The sequence below is a fragment of the Artibeus jamaicensis genome, unplaced genomic scaffold, assembly GCF_021234435.1.
Source record: "Artibeus jamaicensis isolate MK-2021 breed Jamaican fruit bat unplaced genomic scaffold, CSHL_Jam_final scaffold_625, whole genome shotgun sequence".
NCBI lineage: Eukaryota > Metazoa > Chordata > Mammalia > Chiroptera > Phyllostomidae > Artibeus > Artibeus jamaicensis.
Window position 1 is genome coordinate 2,627,161 of NW_026522051.1, and position 16,288 is coordinate 2,643,448.

The following is a 16,288-nucleotide window of genomic DNA, read 5'->3' on the forward strand; positions in this document are numbered from 1 at the left end:
AGTTGCTGGTTGCTAAGCAGCAAGCAGACACTGTCGGGCATGAGGCTGGGCCCGGGGTGGAGGTCTTCACACCCCACACCCGGACACAAAGTGGACATGCCTCACACTGAGGACCTGCGAGAAGGTGCTCCAGGAAGCACTGGAGACTTTAGTGTCCTGTTGCAACAAATGCCCACCAACGCCACAGCTTAAAACATCACAAATGTGTTCTCTCCTAGTTCGCGGGGTCGGGGGCCAGACACGGGCCTTGACGGGCTCAGGTCTCCGTATCACAGGACTGCGTTCCTTCTGGGGGCCCCAGGACAGAAGCTGTGTCCTCACTGTGTCCAGTCTCCAGAAGCCACCTCTGTCCCTCGGCTGTGGCCCTTCCTCCATGGTCAAGGCCAGCCAGAGCAGGCCAAGCCCTTCTCACCAACCGCACTTCGACCTCGTCTCCGGCCTTGCTCCCCCACTTTCTGGAGGCTGTGATTACTTTGGGACCACCCAGAAAACCCAGGGAACCCCCACCCTTGAAGGTCAGCTGATTAGCAACTTCAGTTCCATCCACAACCTTCACTCCCCTCTGCCGGGTGACCTCACACATTCATGGGGTCCGGGCAGGAGGCCACGACCATCTGGGCGGACAGGAGGCATTCTCCTGCCCGTGGACCTTGGAGGGTTGTCTCCTGAAGTGAGTGTGGATATGAAACACACCTCCCGACCGCCTCGACCCCAAGCACGCAGGAGGCGGTGTGCCCCTGGGAAAACAGTCCGCCAGAGCGGGGAGCGGTTCAGTCGGGAGAAAGTTACCACCACCCAGAGCTTCCATAACGTCTGATGTAAAATGTCCAGCATTTGCGATGACCAGACATCCCAACAGACAAGAGCGAACACTGCTCGGATTCTTTCTGCTCCCCCACTACAGGGCAAGCCCCCAGGGACCAGGGACTCTGTCCAGGGGGTCCCCTCCCAGCCCTCACCCCAGGCTGTGCTTCTGCAAATACACCCTGTGTGGCGGACTCAGTGGGGAGGAGGCAGCAGGGGCTCCAGAGCAGACGTGAAACTCCCCAAATCCTACAGCACCTGCGAGGCAGCTGCCCCCCTCCAGGGCCAGCTCACGACAAGCCGACCTGAGCACTAACACAGTAACGAGAAGGGAAGTCGAAACGCATGCGCAGCCAGTGCCAGGCGGGATCCCGGCGAGAGCAGCCGGGCTGAATGCACGCCTGACCTCCTGCGTGTATAGTGGTCAGGTCTTCAATCTCTCTACCTCTTATTATGGACTTTTTCATGTGTCTAGGAGACAAAACCCTCCCGAGACCCCTTGCAGGAAAACTGTTGAGCCACGAGAGCTGCAGGAGGTGGGGGCCAGGGCTGCTGGTCACTGGGGTGAAGGCCGTGCCCGTGGGCCGGGAAGGGCTGTGTCTCAAGTGTCTGCCAGCAGGGCGGCGCTCCTCCAATCTGTACAAAAGCCTGACAGGGGCTAGTGCCAACCCTGCATGGGGAACTTGTTAAGAACTATTCTAGCCCCAACCGGTGTGGCTCAGCTGGTTCAATTCCTAGTCAGGGCATGTGCCTGGGCTGCAGGTTTGGTCCCGGGGCTGGGTACGTGCCCAAAGCAACCACTCGATGTTTCTCTCCCACTCCTTCCCTCTCCCTTCCCCTCTCTAAAAATAAATAAATACAATCTTCTTTAATAAAAGAACCATTTTAAGTAGGAGAACACACCATCATCTACTTGGGTCCCTACTACAAGCCGGACACTGTGCAACGCTCTCTACCTGTGTTACATCACTGCTGCCTTAAAACACCCCGAGGCTGACACTGTCATCGTTTCACAGACGAAGATACTGACACCCAGGGAGGCTGGTTAACTGGGTCACGACCACACAGCGAGGGACCGAGCCACTAGCCAGCCGGGCGCAAATGCCTGGTTTTGGGCCACTGTGAAATCCTGTCTCGCCTCCGCCCGCTAGTCCTGGTGACCGGCACGACTCCTTGGCCGCTCCCCGAGTGATCCTGGAGAGACGGACTATATCCGCTGAAGGTGGGGGCTGAGAACGTCCCCTTCCTTTCCATCCCGTCACCTGCAGCCCGCCAGCCCCCGCCGGCCCCACGGAGGACTGTGGGTAACAGACATGATTCAATGTGACTTCTCGTGTGAAACAGGGAAGTCGGGAGAGCTGTTCGAACGAGGTCAGCAGTTCCGTTTTGCTGGAACAGGCAGGTTTTTGTCTGCGAAGGAAGAGGCCTTGGTCCCCACGTGTCCCTCCAGCGACACCAACGTCACCCACCCCTGGGGCTGGCTTCCTTGCTGGGCTGCGTGAGCGCTGCAGAGGGTCTCCCTGGGATTGAGGCGAATTTGGGGACTGTGAGATTCGTTCAGCTCCACGTTGTTTGGAAGAGGGCCCTGAAATCGGCCTGTGGGCCCAAGGCTCAGTTGCCAAAGCAACGGCCGCCACGTTGGGGCTGCCGTCCCCGAGGGAAGACCCCCTCCACAGGAAAGGGGGGCCCTGGCTTCGCCGGCCTTTGCCGGGTTTTACTGATTCCCCGAGCCCCCTGCCCCTCAGCAAACACAGACAGGGCGCTGCCTCTCTCCCCCGTCAGCCTCCTGCCACATCGTGAAAAAAGAGTGGAAAGAACAGGGGAGGGGTGTCGTGAGTGGTCCCCAGACACCTTAAGGTGTGACTCCGCTTTGAGACTGGGATCAAAGGAAATTGTAGCAGCAAAGGACAGACGCCCAGGCCCAGAGCAGCCAGCGAGAGACAGGCTGGGAGATAAGAACTGCGAGCAGAGGCCACCAGGTCAACAAGGGGAAGTGACATTCCCAAATCGATGCTTCGCAGAGCCAGCAGAGGGGGAGGCCGTCCTGACAAGGGCAGGGGGGGGGGCGGGAGGGGGCACCCAGGGAACGACAAGTGAGGCTCTGACGGAAGGAAGCTGCCTGTAAGGGACTCTCGACATTCCTCCCACAGGTCACCACGGAACAGGCTCTGGCGTCCACGGATGACGGCGGTTTGCCCGACTTAGGGAAAGCGGCACAGCTCATTCAACCTGAGTCTCCGAGCGAGCATTTCAACAGTCATCCCTCCAATGCAGAAGCCCTCTTCCGGGAAGTTACCCAACAGAAACACCCCCATTTTCAGAGAAATCTGGGGAGGTGTGTGTTGTCGGCAGGATGCGTGCACCTCAGAGGTGTCGTTCCTGCGAAATTCTGTCGCTTGGTTACCAGAAACATTCACCTCTGAGAGCTGCTGCTTAGGATTCAGGATGTCACCTGACCTCGTAAAGGAGCCAAGACCTGGCATCTTGTCCTGGGTCTCGAAGCCCATCTCGGCCCCTAGACGTGAGTCCCCGGAGGTCAGGGACCCCGTCTCAGCCACTCTTCACGTGCCCACCAGCCACAAAGCCCAGCGTATACCACGTGCTGTGTGGTCGGCGAGTTCTGGGACTGGATCCGGCCCGTGCCTCACGAGCACAGAATTCGGGGAGCAGGGACCGTGGGAAGAGCCCGTCGGTCCACTCCCCGCTCCCCGCATCTGCCAGGTTAGGAAGGCAAACGAGGGGTTCGGGAGAGGAGCCTGCTGGCAACTCAGTTCTCAAAATGAGGCGAGTCGGGGTCTTTAGCTTGTCCGAACCTTGAGCTTCCTGAAATTATACGCAGCCCCTCTGGAGGGGGGTGTCAATGGCTCTCATGAGCTTCTCAGGGAATTCAGATGACAGTCCAAAAAAAAAAAGATTGAGAATCACTGAAGCACGGTGTTTTCACTCAGGAAAGAATATGCTAGATAACCTCTTCCAAGGAGTCATAGGTCAAAGGTGACCGAGAAACCAGCGGAGGGAGGCCAGTGTCATAAAGACACCTACAAAGGACTACAAAGAAATTGTCACACTACCTTCTGGTCTCCTTCTGGAAACCCTGTATACAACATTCTCAAAGGATCCAGTTGAAAGGGGTGTTTACTGCGATACCCACCCAGCTGGAAACTGACCTTGACGTTGCTGTTTGTGTACCCTCACGAAGTGTGCAAAGGTGTCTCCTGACTCTGAAAAAACCAAGGGGGGGCATAGGTCAGTGATGAACAAACTGAAGAGTTAAGACGTCGGTCGCCTCCCACGACTCACTGCACAGGCCTCTCTGGGCCTCGGTTTTCTCCTCTACAAAACACGGGCTTCACTGTCACGTTCTCTCAGGACTCTGCCACCTGGAACGATCTGAGTCTGGTCCCGATGACCGTGGCTTGATTCCAGCCATGGCACTGCTCCGTGGCAAACGCGGTCAGTGGCTGCCTTCCTGCGTGTTCCAAGGAGAGAAGGACCCGGGACTCCCCCCTTCCCCGCACAGGTTTCCGGCACCTGCGACACCCCCCTCAGAACTGCGCTCGCCACCCTCCACCAGCCCGTCTGTGGCCCTCGTCACATCTCCGTCAGAGGAGGCCCGACATTCCTGGGGCCCTGTACCCCAATGTCACCAGGGCTACGCCCATTCCCAGATCCCCCACCTCACTTCTACGGACAGAGTGGCAAAGGACGGTGTCGCAGGGTGGCAGGAGCCTGAAAGGGGGACTCGAAGGGCCATGATGGGGGACAGGCAGACAGCTGAACCCCAAAGACCAAAGTGCTTATCAGTCGGTCGGTGACAACAGGGTCCATTTCGAAACCTGTCTCTCCCTCCCGGGGTGTCACTTCCAGCTGGGGGGTTCTTGGTGTCACAGTCAGGTCAGGTGCTGCAACGCACCCCGAGAACAGCACTTCCTTCCCCCGAACATGAGATGGTGCCAGATACAGACGTCTCCTGAACACGGCCGGCCTCGTGGTGCAAAGCCATCCCCCGAGAAGCTCCCGGGGCAGCTGCCCCTGCAGAGTGCTGGGCTCAGGGTGCTCAGGCCCCTTTTCAGGAACTCACACAGCACGCCCCGACAGAATAACCTTCACATGAGGTGGTGAGGTCCCAAACCACCTGCAAAAAGGCATTTCCACCCAAGTGGAGCGGAAGCGGTGCACATCTGCAGACAGAGAAGCCACTTAGTGGAGGGCTGATGAGAGCGGTACGTGAGTAAAAACCAGAAAATGACTTCCAGTGATGAGTGAAACTAGACTGTGCGTCCCGTGAGGGCACAGCCGCCCCTTCTCTAATCATCGTCTGCCCTCTGGGTCCCAGCTCATGGCCCGTCAGCGAATTCCAGGGCCTGAGAAGGCAGAGTGGACGGAGAGGCTGCTGGCCGGGGACGAGCCCAGCCTCACGGCAGGACCCAGGCCGCCAGGGCTGTCCTCCCCAGCAGGCGGGATGGGGACATCTGCCACACTGTGCAGCTGTCCTGGCACCAACCCACCTCCTACCTGGGAGAGTGTCCTATTCTCTGAGTCTCCGCAGGAGACGGTCCACCCCATTCACCCAGCAGAAGCCAGCTGTCCGGGTCCCCCAGAAATGTGACTGTCACCTGCGCACCTGCCTCATGTCCCACCAGCCACCTGGGCTCCCACCTGCATGTCAGGCCTCTGCGGCTGCCCAATGAGCCGAGAGCCCCAGAGTCTGTTCCTGTCACACACACTGAAAGGAGTCCTTGCCAGTTAGCGCGTCCAGCAGGTGCTCAGCTGCGCTCCTTGCCCAGTGATGACCTTTGCCACGTCAGCTGCCCTACTGGGAAGCTGCAGACCAACCACCCCCACCCCAGACAGAGGTGCCCTGGGCCCGACCCCCAAACCCAGGGCCTCCGCCGCGCCCTCCCCGGACACCTCAGGCACCTGAAGCCAGCGCCCCTCCGACGGCCTTTCTGCTCTCAACGAGCTCTGGTCTGGGCCGGTCCCCGTTACTACGGAACGCCATCTGGCTGCTCAAAACTCCCACCCACTAAACCAGCTCTTCGGGGAGCACCAATTCCGTCCGGGGCTGAGAGAAAGCCGAGATCCCGCTCCGTTCACAGAGACCCCGTTCTGGAGCAGTGACACCGAGTGCACAGGCAGGCAGGCTTCTCAGTCATTTATGGTCACACCCAAGTCCCCAACCCTGTGCAACGTGAGTACAATGATCGGGCGGCGCTCAGAGAGACCAACAGGCGTGCCCAAACTTACACGCCAAGAAGGAAGCGGGGCCAGGACCTGAACCCGGGCTGTCAGGCTCTACAGTCCAGCGTCGCACCCCAAGCCACGCGGCCTCTCGGAGACGACCTGGAAACAAGTCCACGCGGCCGCTCGCTGCTGACACGAGCTGTGTGGAAAACCCCGCCAGAAGCAGAGCACGACGGGCAGGGGCTGGCACATTAGTTCCACTTCCAGTACAATCTCCTGCCTAACAGGAACTCCACAGTCCCCTGCTCCCTCGAAACTTGCCCCAGTCCGTGTGTCCTGTGGGCACTGGTGACCCCGTGCGGCCCTGAGATGGCAGGTCCACAGGCGAATGTCCCCTCGTCATCCACGCCCTGCACGTGCGTCTCTGGAGCCTCGAGTCCCCCGAGCTGCTGTCCCTTATCGCCCCCAGGTCTTTCCCAGGCACAGCGCCGAGCTGTTTCTGGACAACCAATTTTTTTGAATCTGTGACATTTTAACTTCATCGTGTTTGCTTCAGCCTATTATTGCTAAATCTACTTTCAAATCTGTGCCTGCCATCGTGGCCACTCGGTTCCTCTGCACCTTGTCCCCTCTGCGGGATGATAAAACACTCCCTTCGATCAAGTTGGGAGGAACGAGCTTCACCAGGACAAAGCCAAGGTCAAGGACAGAGAGACCATCCCACACACTGAGACTGGGTACCTCCGACAACAGCTTCCAGACAAATGTCACACGCTCTCCACCAGATGGCACAGAACACACTTCCGAACCATTGGGCCAAAACAGCAAGACCCTGTAACCACAGCGCCCCCTGGCCTTGCCCGGTAACTGCCCTGTTTGAGAAAGTGGAATGACGCTCCTTTCTTACATTCTCTTCCCGTAGGAAGTGATCGCCGCGCCCATTTCAAAACACTCAGAAGCCCTGAGAAGCCGGGTCCCTGCCCGCAGCTCCCTGTGACTTCGGCAGTTCTGCAAACGCTCTGAAGTCACCTCTACGCGTTCCTCCAGCGGAGCTCGCCGTGGCCTGGCCCTTCCTGCGTCCTCACGCTCCCCTCTGGGGGAAAGAAAACTCGTACCAGACCCTTTCAAAACACACTGGGAAAGAAGTAACTGTGAATAAATACAGTAAGAGAACCGCACGAGAAGATTAATTTGTTAACCTTGAATCAACTTCTCTACAGAGTAAGGATTTCTGGGTCCCAACGAGATTGCAAAACCTCTTCTATTTGGCCAGCAGTTTGTAGAAGCCTGCCTCTCCCCGACCACACCTTCCAGCAGGTCTGAGGTGTAGTAGTCTTCCTTTCTCTTTCGCAGCGCCCCCTGCAGGCAGCACGCTGAGTGGGCGGGCCGTCAGGAGCAGGCAATCGGGTGCCAGGCCTGGCCTCTCCCTGACCTGGGTCTGTCTTCAGTCACTCTCCAGCTTCATGCCCCCACTGCGCACCCTGCACCAGCTCACCCCTCCCTTCACGTGGTCTGTCTTCCAGGAACTCGTCGGAGGTGTTAAAGCAAAGAGATGATATGAATCTAAACCAATGGCTGAAATTTCCCCCCCAAATTAGGGAGGGAAATGATGCCCCCAGCATGCAAGAAGTAACAGACAGTGCCAGTTAGCTGATTAAGAACCCCCCCCCACCGCTCCCGCTGCCCCCACCCGCCCAGGCATCACCATGTAAGCACAGCCTGACAGCTGGTCACCAACCCTGGTTTCTCCCAAGCCACTTGAGAGTTTTGTGGGAAATGAAATGATGCCTTTTGGGGAAAAAAAACAAAAAATGATACCAGCACTAGTGGCCGTGAGGCAAAATAAACACACTCATTTGGTGTGTGTTCATCTATCCTGACACCGGACGGACCCGTAGGATCATTTCGGATTGTTAATGCAAAGCCAGGGTCGATAAAAAACTCGTAATTTTGGGTCCAGTCATCCACTCCAGGGAAGTGACCCTGAAGAAACAAGGAGCAGAAGAAAGACAGGGGCGGAGAAAGCCATTCACCGCAGCAGGCACGTCCCGGCCTTGTGGCCCTGTCCCAGGTACTTGTCGCATGCTCAGAATAGCCACTGAAAGCGAAATAAGCCCAACAGCCTGGTAACAGCTTAACACATTCTGGTACATGCACAAGGTGAAATTTTACGCAGAAATTAAAATTGTAACAGTCTTTAAAAAGATGGGGAACATTGCACAGTATAAAATTAAATAGATATACTCCATTTCACCATATTCAAATTGCCTGCTATTGCCACGTGTGTAGAGACAAGGAAAATAAAATACTGAAATGAAAAGTGGTGCACACACAGGGAGAGGCCTGAAATCAGTGTTTACAACTCCAGTACGTTCTCTGGGACCCTGTTGGACTTTCTGCGCCACTTCAGAAGGAAAATGCCCCGCCCACTGAGGCGAGGAAGTGTAAAGACCTGTGGGGCTGGATGTAAAGGAGCAGGTTAAAAGCCATTTGCGTGAGGCGGGAAGGGCCGACTGGACTGCTGAGGGTGGGAGCTGCCCACGAGGGAGACGTGCAAGCATCAGGGGAACTGCCGGGACTACATTCCTCCTTCTCAAAGCTTAAAGCTACTGGGATTGACCTGCGCGTAAAAATGGGCGCTGAGTAGCTGCGTTGCTCCTGGCTTGTCATACTGTCTTGGAAAATGCATTCACGCTCTTTTCCTAACGCTGTCACTTGCCTTCCTGGGTTCATTTTGCAAGTGCTTAGCAGGACACCTCTCCCCTCCAGGTCACAGGAAGGTGTGGCCCTGCCCAACACTTTGCCGAGGCAGAGTGAGGGGCAGCCTGCGATCCTGTGTCTCTTGGAAATATGGAGCCCGGCGAACCTACAGAGGCCCTGAATCGCCGCCTTCTTTTCCCCAAAACACATGCCAAAAAAAAAAAAAACCAACCTTACACATTTTTAAACAGGCAACAACCAGGCTTAAGTTAAATGTGGAGAGTAGCAGGTCCGGGGGTCGGGGTGAGGGCGGGGTAATAAATACAGACCCTGGAGCTCGGGAAGAGTGTGGAAGGGGGAAGGGACTTCCTCCCTACTCTGCATAGCACTGCTGGGGGGACCGGTAAGGACGTGACTGCGTGTCCATGAGCCTCAGGTAGAAGAGGAAGCGCCTTCTCCTGCCCAAGCGCTGAGGCGCTCCATTGAAGGCAGCAACCATTCACCCAAAATCACCGCACGGCCAGGCAACTGGATTATACCCTCGCAACTCCTCTGGTATCAGCGGGAGACTGGGGCCCACCCGTTCCTGCTTGAGCCCCATTGCCTGCAAAGTGCCAAGCATGTAACAGGTGCCATCTCCCTGTAACCTCGCAACAGCGCTGCAAATTAAGTATCATGATCCACCCGCCTCTGCAGACGAGGAGGGAAGGCTCGGCAAGCTTTAAAAATCCCGCCCAGTGCTCTTCACAACCACGGAGGGCCAGAGGCTCAAAGTCGGCGTCCCCAGCTCCTGCTGTGGGGGTGCCTTTTGCACTCCAACCCCCCCCCCAACTTTCATAACAAGATCCAGCAGCAGGAACAATGGGTGGAAGAAGACGTGGATCCTTAGAAGCACCCAGCCATTAGCTCGGAGTCCCAGAAATAAAAAACATGCCCCCGGCTTGTGCTCAAGTCTCATTTTACCCCGGCTTCCCAGTCACATTCACTGTGTCCTCTGATGGTGGACGCCATTTGTATGGCTTTCTCCTTCCTCTACAATGAGCATGCTAAGTTTGGTATTGGAGGTGGGGGGGGGGGTTTCCAAAACAACGTTTCAAAATCATATGAGGGCAATTGGCCAACACGCAGCCCAATCCCGACCTTGGTTTGCATCTATCTTAGCAGAGTTCACTGCCTCTCTGGCCATGAGAATCAACGATGTGTTGTCTCCAGGACCTAGGCGTGTTAACCTCGAACAGTTTACACCAGCCACCCCTGGCTTCGGCACCCAAGCACCTGGAAGTAGGCAGACGCCTGTTCACCCGAGATCCGCTCCCATGCCAGGGCTGCTGCGGCCCTCACCGGGTACCAGAACGCAGGCTCCCATCCACTGGACAGCATGCGTGGGCAGTATACACACCCACCTGGCTTTGGGGTGGGCCCACCATAAACAACCCACAAGGCTTCTGGGGTCGGCGGTGCCCACTGCCCGCCCCCCCGCCAGGGTTCTGAGGCAGCAGCTGCAAACTGGCCACAGCCAGACCCCATCCGGAGCTGATGCTTCTCCAGAACCAAGGCTCCAGGTGTCTATTAAGTGAGGGTTCACCTGCAGGCCCCCCAGACCCTTCTGGGCCAACCCTTGCAGAAGTAAGTGCCCTTGAGGAGGTGAGGCTGCAATTTGGAGATGCCAGCGTTCACCTAAGAGCCCACCCCGAAGGCCGGGCCTCTGCAGGCCTTGACCAGCTCCACCGGATCCGCAGCGACCCCAACTTGGCAGCACGCGCAAGCGCAGTACTCACCCTGCCCCGCGGGCCTATGGAGCAGTAGTAGCCTGGTCCCCAAACCGCCTCGGTCCCAGGAATGGAGGGAGCCCATGCCCGTATGTAGCTCCGAGGCGGCAACTGCAAACAGGAACAGTGGGTTCCCGCGTGGACGTGAGGCCTGAGAGGGGCTCCTAGGTGCCTATAGCAGAGGACACCCCGCCAGGGTCCCTGCCCGGGCCGGCAAGGCGACGATGGGTTTCCCCCCTGGTGCCTCTGTGGGCATGTTGAGCGTATGGGGCAGGTCCGGGCTGGGCACTGGGTGCTGCCTGGTCCCCTGAGAGCCACTCCTGTGACCCCTGCTGCAGTGACCGCACTTCTCTCACGCGGCGGATCCCAGCCTCCTCGCCGCCATCGCCGTCGCCGTCACGCACTGCGCCGCATGCGCACATGCCCTGCACGTGCCACGGGCCTCCACGCGCCACGGGCCTCCACGTACCACGGGCCTCCACGTGCCACGGGCCTCCGCGCGCCACGGGCCTCCATGTACCACGGGCCTCCACGTGCCACCGGCCTCCACGTGCGGCCTCCAGCCCCAGTGCATCCAGAGACCCCCTGCGGGGCCACGTGGAGAAGGGAGCCCCACCCCCTAAGGTCTCTCCCTCAGAGGCTGTGAATGGACCACCATCAGCCACCACGTGTCCTTCATAGACAATGGGACCCAGGATTTCTCTAGCAACCAGGCCCTCTGGTGTCTCCTATCGAAGCTGCTCAGACCAGCTCACATGGTACCCCCCAGGGCAGCCCTGTGTTCAGTGGCTGCACGTACCTTTGGGTGGTGGCTGCACGTACCTTTGGGTGGATTAAAGCTTGAATAAGGGCTCAGAGCCCTTATTCCCCCAAGGGCCCGAAACCGTGACCAACACTCATTCCCACCACCCTCAGCGGGTTCAGTCCTGGCCGCCCTAAACTGCACGGAACCCATCGGTGGGCCTTGGGCAGCTAGAGGCCCCAGGCCCGGGGATCTGGGCCGGGCGACCGCCCACATAGCATCCAGCCCAGCTCCGTGCCCTCCTCTGGCCACCAGAAACCTGGGATGCCACTCGGCAATTCTGGAAATATGGAGAAAGTGCCAACTATGAGCAAAACTATGCAAATTTACCTGCAAATCTTTCCCATTGGAAGCAGAGAAATTAATTTTGCTCAGGTAATATGTGCAAGTAGAGCTGCAGAATTTGAGCAGGGGCGTCATTACCAGCCCACTCTCGTTTGTTCATCAAGGAGGGCTTTCTGGAGAAGGACAGGTCTCAGGCAACATACACATATCTGAAAAATGAGCCTAAAATGCACTCCTGTGGGTTAAGGGGTCCGCTGACCCAGGACGGTAAGTAGATTAATCTCACGCTATCGCCCAGGCTCCTAAGAGAAGACTCAGGGCACGGGTGCCTTGTCCCCACTTCAGGAAAGTCACAGGGGCACCTGGGGAGGTGAGGCAGTCAACAGCCACACAGACGGCAAAATCAGGATTTCTTATTCCCTACAAACTTACACCTCTCAACTGCCCTTGAAATGCAGGGCTGCAGAGATGACCATGGCGGAGAAGGGAAAACAAGAGGTGTCTGACAGGGCTCCCCCCACTCCCACCCCAGATTCTGGCCTCCTCTTGGTGGCCTTTGTCAACTCCTGATCTCCCTGCTGTCTCTAGAGCCACACACACAGCTTTCGAGCAAGCTGAAAACTGGCCTTCTGCAAGGTGATTGCTTTTGCAAGTGTAACAGCTTCAACTGAAACAGGCTGGCTTCTTAAAGGGCTTGGACAGTGCTCTAACATGTTGAGGAGCGGAGTGTGCAAGCCGGAGTAGGGAGCAGGGCGGTGGGGTGGGCTTGCTGAGAACCAGGTGGTCCTGGGGAGGCTCTGCTAAGGTGGGCTGGCCCCCGGCGGAGCGCTGTTATTTTCATGGCCTCTCCTGTGCCCCACGGGTCCTTCCCCTGCGCCTGCAATGCAGTGTGCACACCTCTGACATTGAACCGCCAGCTCAGAAGCATCAGGACCAAATGGCCTTGCATCCTCAGAGGTGTTTCATAAACCATGGCTCGCCTGGGGTGGGGGTTGTGTGTTTGTTTTGTTTGCCTGTTCTATCCAGAAAGCAGCTTTAGTCCTGGTGACGTCTCAGTTATCGCCATGGCTGTCCTGAGAGACGCCAGGCTTGCATGGGTAGCTCTTTCTGCAAAAGAAAAATCTGCAGAATCACTTCTTTTTTTAAGTTCTGCGTCAGAAGATGTTCTGCCAGGATGCAGTGGGCTGGTGGGTGAACCGACGCTTTGCTGCCACCTAGCGTCTGCCTGTGGGATTGATGCGGCCGAGAAGCCAACTTTCCCAGTGGGTGGTCCATAGAGGCTGACTTTCAGGCTTGGAGCTGGGGACGGACCCTGGTCACACAGCAAGACACACACCCACAGGCCGACGTCTGCCCTCACTCCCTCCCACCTCCAGGCCTTTGCAGTGTGATTTTCCCCAGGTTCTTCAATCTCCCTTTTCCCCCCAGAGCTCTGAACACTGATGCCATGACTTTTGAGAGAGGAACAGGGATTTCAAATCCAGGCACTGAACTCTCCAGGGGATGCAGACCATTGAGCTGTGGCCTGCACGACTTCCCACAGGGCAGGGCTGGGGGGCGGGGGGGAGAAGCCTGTGAAGCAGCCACAAAACACACACTCTGGAAGAACACACTGCTGAAGCTCATGTATGTAAACCCAGGTCTCACGGTGACTGTTTGCAGCCCCGGGGCCGGCTCAACGCCCCGGCAGCAGCTGGTCTGCATTCCATGCACCCCAGACGGGGAGCGTGCCCAGGAGACTTCTTCAAACCTTCAACAACAAGGTTATGAACTTGTTGGTCAGGAGGGTCGGGGGCTGCAACATTGAATCGGATTTTCTAGTTCTCGGAGACATTGGGGAGGAAATTGTTTCTCATCTAGGAACGTGGTTCCTGGTCATTCATTACAAGTGAACAGTGGGTAGGCTAGATAGCACGTGGAGCTCCATTCTGGAATGTTTTAAACGGCGGGCTGGGGAATTTGGCCCTCATATTGTCATTGGCAACAGTGAGCCACCGGAGGTTTCTGAGCAGACGGGTGACCCACTGCAGACAGGATTTCTGGGAGGTGGTGCTGACATTGGGGGGGGGGGGGGGGCAGGGAGGTAGTCACAGGTGCCTGACCCAGAGCTGTGGGCTGAAGCTGCTCCGTGGGGCTCTCACATCTTCGTGTTTGAGATAATACGAGAATGTGCTGTGAAGTCCCCAAACAAAACAGACACCAGCCCTGGGGCTTAGAACTAGTAACAGGAGTCAGGGGAAAGGCAGGGGAAGGGATGTGGGTCACCTAGTGTTTGCTGTTTAATCAAGCAGCCCACCAAGAAGTCGGATAGGGAGGGGTGGGGTGGGCGTTTAAACTAATGACTAAAGTGAGGTTTGGGAATTTATTTCTAAAATTCTCCCATTTCCCCCCTTTTGCATGGAAAATCCAATCATCCTCATGAGAACCAATGGGAAGCATTTTGAGGGGTGGAGAGACCCACAGAAAGAGATATGATGCCAAGGCGCAGACTCTCCCGTAAACAATGGTGCCATCAAGTCTTACGTTAACTACACTTTCTGCGTTGCCCATTCCCCCTAACTTCGTTTGTCCCCCACTCTTGACTTTGGAGAGCCTCGGCTGCATCACACGGTGACCTGCAACTCAGCAGGATTAAGGGGAACAGCGCTGAACCCTCAAGCTGAGCACATTGTGGAGGCCACACCTTTTGAAAGGCCTTTCAGGGCCCATGCAGATAAACTGGAGGCAGGGAAGAGGGAGTTTTACTTGCTTTTGTGTTTGGGTAGAAACACGCATGGGAGTGTCCCCCAAAGCAGGCTCAGGACCGAGGACCACTTTCCATCCTTCATCTTCCTAAGGGCATTGCTCTGAAATATTTATGCTCGGCGCCTTGCAAAAACTCAGAATCAGATACGTGCTAGCCCCTAACATCATTCATTTATCTAGCTCAATGGCCTCCTACCTTCAGGAATCCCAGGGGGTCTTTACACAACAAACTTTTAAAAACATATATATCGAGATAAAATAAGTCAGCAGGAATGACTGGGCACAATAAAGCAGGAGGTCAAGATACAGGAAGAAGAGTTCAGAAAGTCACAGGGCCTCTCCCATGTCACGGGTGTGTGTCCAGTAGCTAGAAAGACAGAAATGAAGGCAAGGCAGCCACGTTCCCGGGGACCCTCACCCCGGGAGGGACAAGGCCGCCTGAAGAAGCAAAACAGCGGCCATTACAGGAACCACAACCTTCAAAGGGCTGTGTTGTCAATCAAAAAGGAACTTGGGAAAGTCCACCCTGGCCCAGAATTACCCAGAACATTCTCCATCTCTGTCTGGGGGGAGAAAACTTCTCCCTTAGTAGTTTAAAACTTTGAATTGGGATGCATGATAATTTAGGGTTGGTTGAACTTTGGGGAACAAGAGGACCCCAAGTTGAGCAGCTGGCATTAAAACTGAACCTGGACTGACGTGGCAGATTGTTATTCTCACCCCCCCCCAAAAAAAATGGCTACAAGAGCACTGCTCTTCTTACAATGTGACTTTGGCACACCTGCTCTCCAAGGTAAAGCCCACACCCCGCACAACTGTGGGGACCAGAGAGCAGGGCGCAGGAGGAGGTTTCTGTCCCAGAGCTGGCCCTCCCCACCTGGCCAAGCCCCTGAAGGGGCCCCGCCTCTTCAACAACCTGCTAGTACCTGATGGGTCCTGGGTGATTGCCTTACCAGGGGGCACGGCCTGGGGTGTGAGCTGGGGAGGAAGCCCACGTTTGCCTTCGGGAGTGCTCTGAGCCCGCGGGACTCCCAGCTCGGGTCCTGGGTCGCTGTCGGAAGCCTCACCAACTCTGGGCCTTGCTCCCAGCCTGCAGTTTGGAGCTACTTCAAGAGAAGAAAACCTTAGGCTCACAGGCAGTGTCTCTAGGTCTCAGACCGCATTGAGCCCTTGGCAGGGAGGCTCTCGACAGCTGGACAGATGGACAAGGTTGTCTGTTGTGAAACAAGCAGCTGTCTTAACTGCACCCGACGCTTCTGGTGCAGCCGTGGCCATCTGCACGGCATTGTGCTAAGCAACAGAGCCCCCTACAGGATGCTGGGAAGAGTGCAGCCGTGTGGAGTCAGGCCACCGAGGAGGGCGGGTGGGGCTCAGGTTTCCCCCCTCTGCTCCTCTCAGCCCCTTCCCTTATCAGGAACAACGTAGGTGGGCAAAACAGCAGGACCCTGTGCTCCCCCCCAATCCTCAGCCCACTACAGGGATTCCTTCCTTGGTGCCGGTCCACCAGCTCATCCTGGGCAAACCCAATCTGGCTGACTTCAGGTTGGAACTCCCACGTTCCAGGAGGCCCCTCTGTCCCAGGCGAGCCACCGAGGCCACCTGGACTAAGGAGAGCTGTGCACAGGCCGGGCTGCATTTACTGCGCATCTCAGTGCACGACCCCCGAGAAGGACAAGCCTGGCCTGCACGGGCAATGGGAGGCCACGACAGTCTCCGCTTCTAACTGAACGAGAATGGCCACTTCTGACAACCTGCCAAAAGAGCGCCTTGCAGAGAGGCTAATACGGTAATCCCTTAATGGCCTCTAATGGCATCGTGGAGGGACGGGGAACCGAAGGGCCCTGTCTGGGGGCACGCTGAGCAGGCAGCTTCCCAAAGAGCGGTGGTGTGGGTGCACCGCGACCCCATCCCTCACACACGGGGGACCCGGAGCTCCGGCCAGGCAGCCCTGAGTGCACTCACCGGCTGGCTGGGTGCCCATTTCCAGAGATCTGAGCCC